The sequence below is a fragment of the Coregonus clupeaformis genome, chromosome 7, assembly GCF_020615455.1.
Source record: "Coregonus clupeaformis isolate EN_2021a chromosome 7, ASM2061545v1, whole genome shotgun sequence".
NCBI classification, from domain to species: Eukaryota; Metazoa; Chordata; class Actinopteri; order Salmoniformes; family Salmonidae; genus Coregonus; species Coregonus clupeaformis.
In genome coordinates, this window is record NC_059198.1 from 72,484,524 (window position 1) to 72,492,023 (window position 7,500).

General features: G+C 45.4%; 1 pseudogene; it reads right to left on the bottom strand.

Annotated features, from left to right (window-relative positions):
* LOC123481017 overlaps positions 1-7,500 on the bottom strand; it is a 118,471-nt pseudogene that overhangs the window by 9,296 nt on the left and 101,675 nt on the right.

Below are 7,500 nucleotides of genomic sequence, written 5' to 3' on the forward strand. Positions count from 1 at the left end.
ACACACACCAAGACACACACACACACACCAAGACACACACACACACACACACCAAGACACACACACACACCAAGACACACACACACACACACACACACCAAGACACACACACACACACACACACACACACACACCAAGACACACACACACACCAAGACACACACACACACACCAAGACACACACACACACACACACCAAGACACACACACACACCAAGACACACACACACACACACACACACACACCAAGACACACACACACACACACACACACCAAGACACACACACACACCAAGACACACACACACACACGTTACTGCAGGTGCGTATACTGACCTCGTTCTTCCCAGATCCGGACATTCCCAGTTCCAGGCTGTTTCCGGATGACAGAGAGCCTTGTGATGCCCGACGCCCGTTACTGCCCGAGAAGTCTACCAGGAAAACACACACACATCATTTCACCAACGTTACCGAAAGCTGCCAAAACACAGTTGGAAAAAAGACAACTGTAAACAAACCCTCAGTATGTCAGAAGGTTCCAAGTTCTAACACTGTTCAGCCTACAGGGGGCCTTCAGGAAGGATCCACACCCCCTTGACCTTTTTTTTTTCTCCACATTTTGTTGCGTTACAGCCTGAATTTCAAATGGATTCAGTTGAGATTTCTTGTTACTGGCCTACACACAATACTCCACGTGGAATTACGTTTTTTGTAGAAATGTTTGCTAATTAATTTTAAAAAATGAAAAGCTGAAATGTCTTGAGTCAATAAGTATTCAACCCCTTTGTTATGGCAGGCCTAAATACACTCAGGAGTAAAAATGTGCTTAACAAGTCACATAATAAGTTGCACGGACTCACTCTGTGTGCAATAATAGTGTTTAACATGATTTTTGAATGACTACCTCATCTCTGTACCCCACACATACAATTATCTGTAAGGTCCCTCAGTCGAGTAGTGAATTTCAAGCACAGATTCAACCACAAAGACCATGGAGGTTTTCCAATGCCTCGCAAAGAAGGGCACCTATTGTTAGATGGGTAAAAAAAAAAGCTGACATTGAATATCCCTTTGAGCATGGTGAAGTTATTCATTACACTTTGGATGGTGTGTCAATACACCCAGTCACTACAAAGATACAGGCGTCCTTCCTAACTCAGTTGCCGGAGAGGAAGGAAACCCCTCAGGGATTTCACCATGAGGCCAATGGTGAATTAAAAACAATTACAGATTAACAGCTAATGGCTGTGATAGGAGAAAATGGGGGATGTGTCAACAACATCGTAGTTACTCCACAGTACTAACCTAAATGACAGAGTGAAAAAGAAGGAACTCTGTACAGAACGTGCATCCTTGTTTGCAACAAGGCACTAAAGTAATACAAAGCGTTATGATCCAACACAACACATCACTGAGAAACACTCTTCGTATTTTCAAGCATGGTCGTGGCTGCATCATGTTATGGGTATGCTTGTCATCGGCAAGGACTAAGGAGTTTTTAGGATAAAAAGATACAGAATAGAGCTGAGCACAGGCAGAATCCTAGAAGAAAACCTGGTTCAGTCTGCTTTCCAACACCGGAGACAAATTCACCTTTCAACAGGACAATAACGTAAGTTGGTTACCAAGACAACATTGAATGTTCCTGAGTTGCCTAGTGACAGTGTTGACTTAAATCTACTTGAGAAATCTATGGCAAGACTTGAAAATGTCGGTCTAGCAATGACGAACAACCAACTTGACAGAGCTTGAAGAATTTAAATACTAATAATGGGCTAATATTGTACAATCCAGGTGTGCAAAGCTCTTAGAGACTTACCCAGAGAGACTCACAGCTGTAATCGCTGCCAAATGTGATTCTAACATGTATTGACACAGGGGGTTGAATACTTATCTAATCAAGATATTTGTTTTTATTTTTCATTCATCTTTTTAAAAATTAAGATTATTTTCTTCCACTTTGACATTAAAGTATTTTGTGGGGATAAAAAAAATAAAAAAATAAAAGACAATTAAATTGATTTTGATCCCAAAAAGTCAAGGGGTGTGAATACTTTCTGAAAGCACTGTAGATCAAGGATATATGTAAATACGTCTAAATTTGCACCTACTTTAAGAGAAGATGCAAAGTTTATGAACACTACACTTTATGACCAAAAGTATGTGGACACCTGCTCGTCGAACATCTCGTTCCAAAATCATGGACATTAATATGGAGTTGATCCCCCCTTTGCTGCTATAACAGCCTCCACTCTTCTGGGAAGGCTTTCCACTAGATGTTGGAACATTGCTGTGGGGACTTGCTTCCATTCAGCCACAAGAGCATTAGTGAGGTCGGGCACTGATGTTGGACGATTAGGCTGGCTCGCAGTCGGCGTTCCAATTCATCCCAAAGGTGTTCGATGGGGTTGAGGTCAGGGCTCTGTGCAGGCCAGTCAAGTTCTTCCACACCGATCTCAACAAACCATTTCTGTATGGACCTCGCTTTGTGCACGGGGGCATTGTCATGCTGAAACAGGAAAGGGCCTTCCCCAAACTGTTGCCACAAAGTTGGAAGCACAGAATCGTCTAGAATGTAATTGCATGCTGTAGCGTTAAGATTTCCCTTCACTGGAACTAAGGAGCCTAGCCCGAACCATGAAAAACAGCCCCACACCATTATTCTTCCTCCACCAAACTTTACAGTTGGCACTATGCATTTGGGCAGGTAGCATTATCCTGGCATCCACCAAACACAGATTAGTCTGTCGGACTGCCAAATGGTGAAGCGTGATTAATCACTTCAGAGAACGCGCGTTTCCACTGCTCCAGAGTGCAATGGCGGCGCAGCTTTACACCACTCCAGCCGACACTTGGAATTGCGCATGGTGATCTTAGGCTTGTGTGCGGCTGCTCGGCCATGGAAACCCATTTCATGAAGCTCCTGACGAACAGTTATTGTGCTGATGTTGCTTCAGAGGCAGTTTGGAACTCATTAGTGAGTGTTGCGCGCTCTCGGCGCTTCAGCACTCAGAAGTCCCGTTCTGTGGGCTTGTGAGCTACCACTTCGCGGCTGAGCCGTTGTTGCTCGTGGGACGTTTCCACTTCACAATAACAGCACTAACAGTTGACCGGGGCAGCTCTAGCAGGGCAGAAATTTGACAAACTGAAAGGTGGCATCCTTTGACGGTGCCACGTTGAAAGTCACTGAGCTCTTCGGCAAGGCTATTCTACTGCCAATGTTTGTCTATGGAGATTGCATGGCTGTGTGCTTGATTTGATACACCTGAAATAGCCGAATCCACTCATTTGAAGGGGTGTCCACATACTGCTGTATATGTAGTGTACCTCAGACATTGTCTTTACTACTCCACCAACTGTTTTTAAAATCCCCCAAAAAACGTCCAACCATTCCCATTTTCCCAGACCACTCGCTCACTAACTCCAGGTCCCAAACACAGAATCACATGACCAAATTTCAGAAAACGTCAAAGTCTTTTCTTGAACCACTCACTGTAGTTGATGTCAGCCAGATCCCGTTTCTTGGGTCCTTTCCCGAAGCTCCGGTTCCGTGACCAGGAAAAGAACATTCCCTTTCTTCTTATCACCTCCGCACTCATCCCTCTCTCTGTCCTCGTTCAGAGAACGGCCCGACTTAGTCTTCTTGTCCTCCTGAAAAAAGAAACAGTGCAGATGGGTGGGTGGATGGTTGGATTGATGGATGGATGGATGGATGAGTGGATTGATAAATAGATGGATGGGGTGGATGGATTGATTGATAACTAGATGGATAGATTTCCACAAACAACATGTGACTGGTATGAGAGCAACTGGTTCTGAACTTACATTGTCAAAACTAAAAGTTTGAATTCAAAAGCACGCCTGTTTTTTTTCTCCACGATTTTCCATTCTCCTTTTATAAAGGGTTTAATCATAGAACCATTAACATGACATTTTTATTGGATATTCCACAGACAGTTAAGTCTAAACAACTTTGCTCTCCAGACTCTACTGGTTTTATACAATGTGTCCTGTATCTGATGGGAACTGATGCTTTAATAGTAGACAGCAGAGGTTACTACCACTGAGGGTCCTATATGTGTGTGTGGTGTGTGTGTGTGTGTGTGTGTGTGTGTGTTGTGTGTGTGTGTGTGTGTGTGTGTGTGTTGTGTGTGTGTGTGTGTGTGTGTATGTGTGTGTGTGTGTGTGTGTGTGTGTGTGTGTGTGTGTGTGTGTGTGTAAGTGTGTGTGTGTGTGTGTGTGTGTGTGTGTGTGTGTGTGTGTGTGTGTGTGTGTGTGTGTGTGTGTGTGTGTGTGTGTGTGTGTATGTGTGTGTGTGTGTGTGGTCTGTGTGTGTGTGTGTGTGTGGCAGTGTGTGTGTGTGTGTGTGTGTGTGTGTGTGTGTGTGTGTGTGTGTGTGTGTGTGTGTGTGTGTGTGTGTGTGTGTGTTGTGTATGTGTGTGTGTGTGTGTGTGTGTGTGGTATGTGTGTGTGTGTGTGTGTGTGTGTGGTGTGTGTGTGTGTGTGGTATGTGTGTAAGTATGTGTGTGTGTGTGTGTGTGTGTGTGTCTGTGTGTGTGTGTGTGTGTGTATGTGTGTGTGTGTGTGTGTGTGTGTGTGTCTGTGTGTGTGTGTAAGTATGTGTGTGTGTGTGTGTGTGTGTGTGTGTGTGTGTGTGTGTGTGTGTGTGTGTGTGTGTGTGTGTGTATGTGTGTGTGTGTGTGTGTGTGTGTGTGCTGTGTGTGTGTGTGTGTGTGTGTGTGTGTGTGTGTGTGTATGTGTGTGTGTGTGTGTGTATGTGTGTGTGTGTGTGTGTGTGTCTGTGTGTGTGTGTGTGTGTATGTGTGTGTGTGTGTGTGTGTGTGTGTGTGTGTGTGTGTGTGTCTGTGTGTGTGTGTGTGTGTGTGTGTGTGTGTGTGTGTTACCTTCTTGGGTGTGGATCTATCTGACCCGGTGCTGTGTTTGGAGGTAGGAGAGCTGGGTATATGGCAGGGGTCTCGGTAGAGGCCTCCCTCCACCTCCGCTAACATACATTCCTGATACAGGAGGGACTTCAGGAAACGAGTATAGCTGTCAAACTTCATCAGGTTGAAGATCTGGGGGGAGGGGAGGGGGAGCGAGGGAGGGGGAGGGGAGGGGGGAGCGAGGGAAGGCGAGGAGAGAAAGGTAGAGAGAGGAGGAGAAAGGTAGAGAGAGCGTCGGGGGTTAACATAACATCAACCTGTAGAAATGACATCAGCTAACTAACACAGTACCTTTTCTCCAACTAGCTTAGCTAGCTAGCAGACGGTACCTTTTCTCCAACTAGCCTAGCTAGCTAGCAGACGGTACCTTTTCTCCAACTAGCCTAGCTAGCTAGCAGACAGCCATGTCCTACCACTACAGGAGACACTGGGGTTAGGGGGGGTCGACTCCAATTTCATCAAATAGAGAATTTGTCATTATTTTCTATGGCTGGAATCCTAACTTGTCAACAACGTCAATGGAAGATTTGACGAAAACTACACATGCAGACCTATGAGCGAGGATATTTTTTTCCAACTCATGAACTGAATTCGGAATTCACTTTAAAATCGACTGAACAGCGGAGGAGCATAAAAGATGCCACAACTTCCTGGTTTGGTTAGGTTCTCTGTAATGTAACTTCTCGGTTACTATTTTCTGTGTCGTCATTACCACAGTATACATTATCCCAACTCTAGCCTCAAAACGGCAGCAATTAGGAGAAAAAAAAACGACAAAGTGGATTGTGCTGATTTATTGGGCCATTGAACCCATGTTGAGGTAGAGTGTGACTCTATCGATAGTGCTAAAAACGATGACGTCACATCTGAATTCTAACATCTTTATGCCACTGAAACATTATCGTTACCCCAAAGATAATGTTAGATAGCTCAGACAGACAGACGTACCATAGTTAACGTCTCCGTCTGATCCCTGGAGTGAACGCATGACTGGAGGACAACCCACACGTGGGACTGTTGTTAAACAAGCCTGTGAGTGTGTGTATGTGTGTGTGTGTGTGTGTGTCTTCAATCTGTCTGTGTGTGTGTGTGTGTGTGTGTGTGTGTGTGTGTGTGTGTGTGTGTGTGTGTGTGTGTGTGTGTGTCGATGTGTTCTGTGTGAATTGTACCTCTGGTGGTTCTAGTTTAGCTGTCTGGTGACTGCTGTTATCAGTGTCCTAACCATCTCATCTCTTCGGGGGCCTGTATTCACAAACACTCCTCAGAGTAGGACTGCTCCAGGATCAGTTGGGTCCTTTAGATCACGATGAATCAGATTACATGGACAGGGGGGACGACGACCCGATCCTAGATCAGTACTCTTTATGAATAAAAGGCCCAGGTCAGGTGGTGCCTGATGCTGCTGCTGCTAACATCTTTTCATCTCTATTAACCCTATGGATAAATACATTCACTCTCTTAGCGCTAACGCTAATGCTAGTGAGAATGGGTAGGAAACTATATGCTGAGGCTAGCATCGGAGACTACTGCTAGAATCTACATGACGGTTTTCAGTTTTATCTGGTTGGGACACTGAGTGTGTGTGTGTGTGTGTGTGTGTGTGTTGTTCCTACCTGTAGTTGTTGTTCCTTAAACATGTCCGGTCTGGGAGCGTTGAGTATATCGTCTGCCAGCTGGGCCTGACTGTCAATGTTGACCGGTGTAGTGGCCTTACTGGACAAATAACTGTTATAGATCTCTCTAGCTCTGGGGATAACTGGAGGAGGAGGGGGCGGGGGTTGGGGGAGAAGGAAGAGGGAGGAGGGAGAGGGGAGTGGGGGATGGAGAGGAAGGAGGGAGGGGGAGGAAGGGAGGGAGAGGAGGAGGGAGGATGAGGGAGAGGCGGGAGGGGGAGGGAGGGGGGAGGGAGAGGAGGATGTGAGGGGGGGAGGGAGAGGAATGAGGGAGAGGCGGGAGGGGGGACGGAGAGGCGGGAGGGGGGAGAGAGAGGATGAGGGAAGATAGGATAAAGGGAGATATACATCAACTTTAAGGGCTCTTCATATTGCAGTCAGTTACAACAGTCCCATTCCATATTCACTGTCATAATCTCAAACACTGTCTCATCACAAGCTTCTACACTCTTAGAAAAAAGGCTTCCAAAATGGGTTTTCGGCTGTCCCCATAGGAGAACCCTTTTGGATCCAGGTAGAACCCTTTTTGGTTCCAGGTTTAACCCTTTAAGGGACCTACTTGGAACCAAAAAATAGTCATCCTCTGGGGACAGCCAAAGAACCCTTTACGTTTCTAAAAAGCACCTTATGAACCATCTCGTGTTCCACTGACATACAATACAATACCTTTTTAAAGTAACATGCATTAAAATGCACAGTTTGCAATTTCAATCCGGCACACTTACAGAAATGTTAATTGATGCGCATTGATGCAGGTCAAATAATATAAAATAACTAAGTAGAATAGAATGTTCTCCTCTGACCTGTTTCTTGTCGTTCTCAGGGACGTGGCTGAAGAACTCACAGGCCTGCCAGAACACAATATTCTCCTCACTAAACTCCTT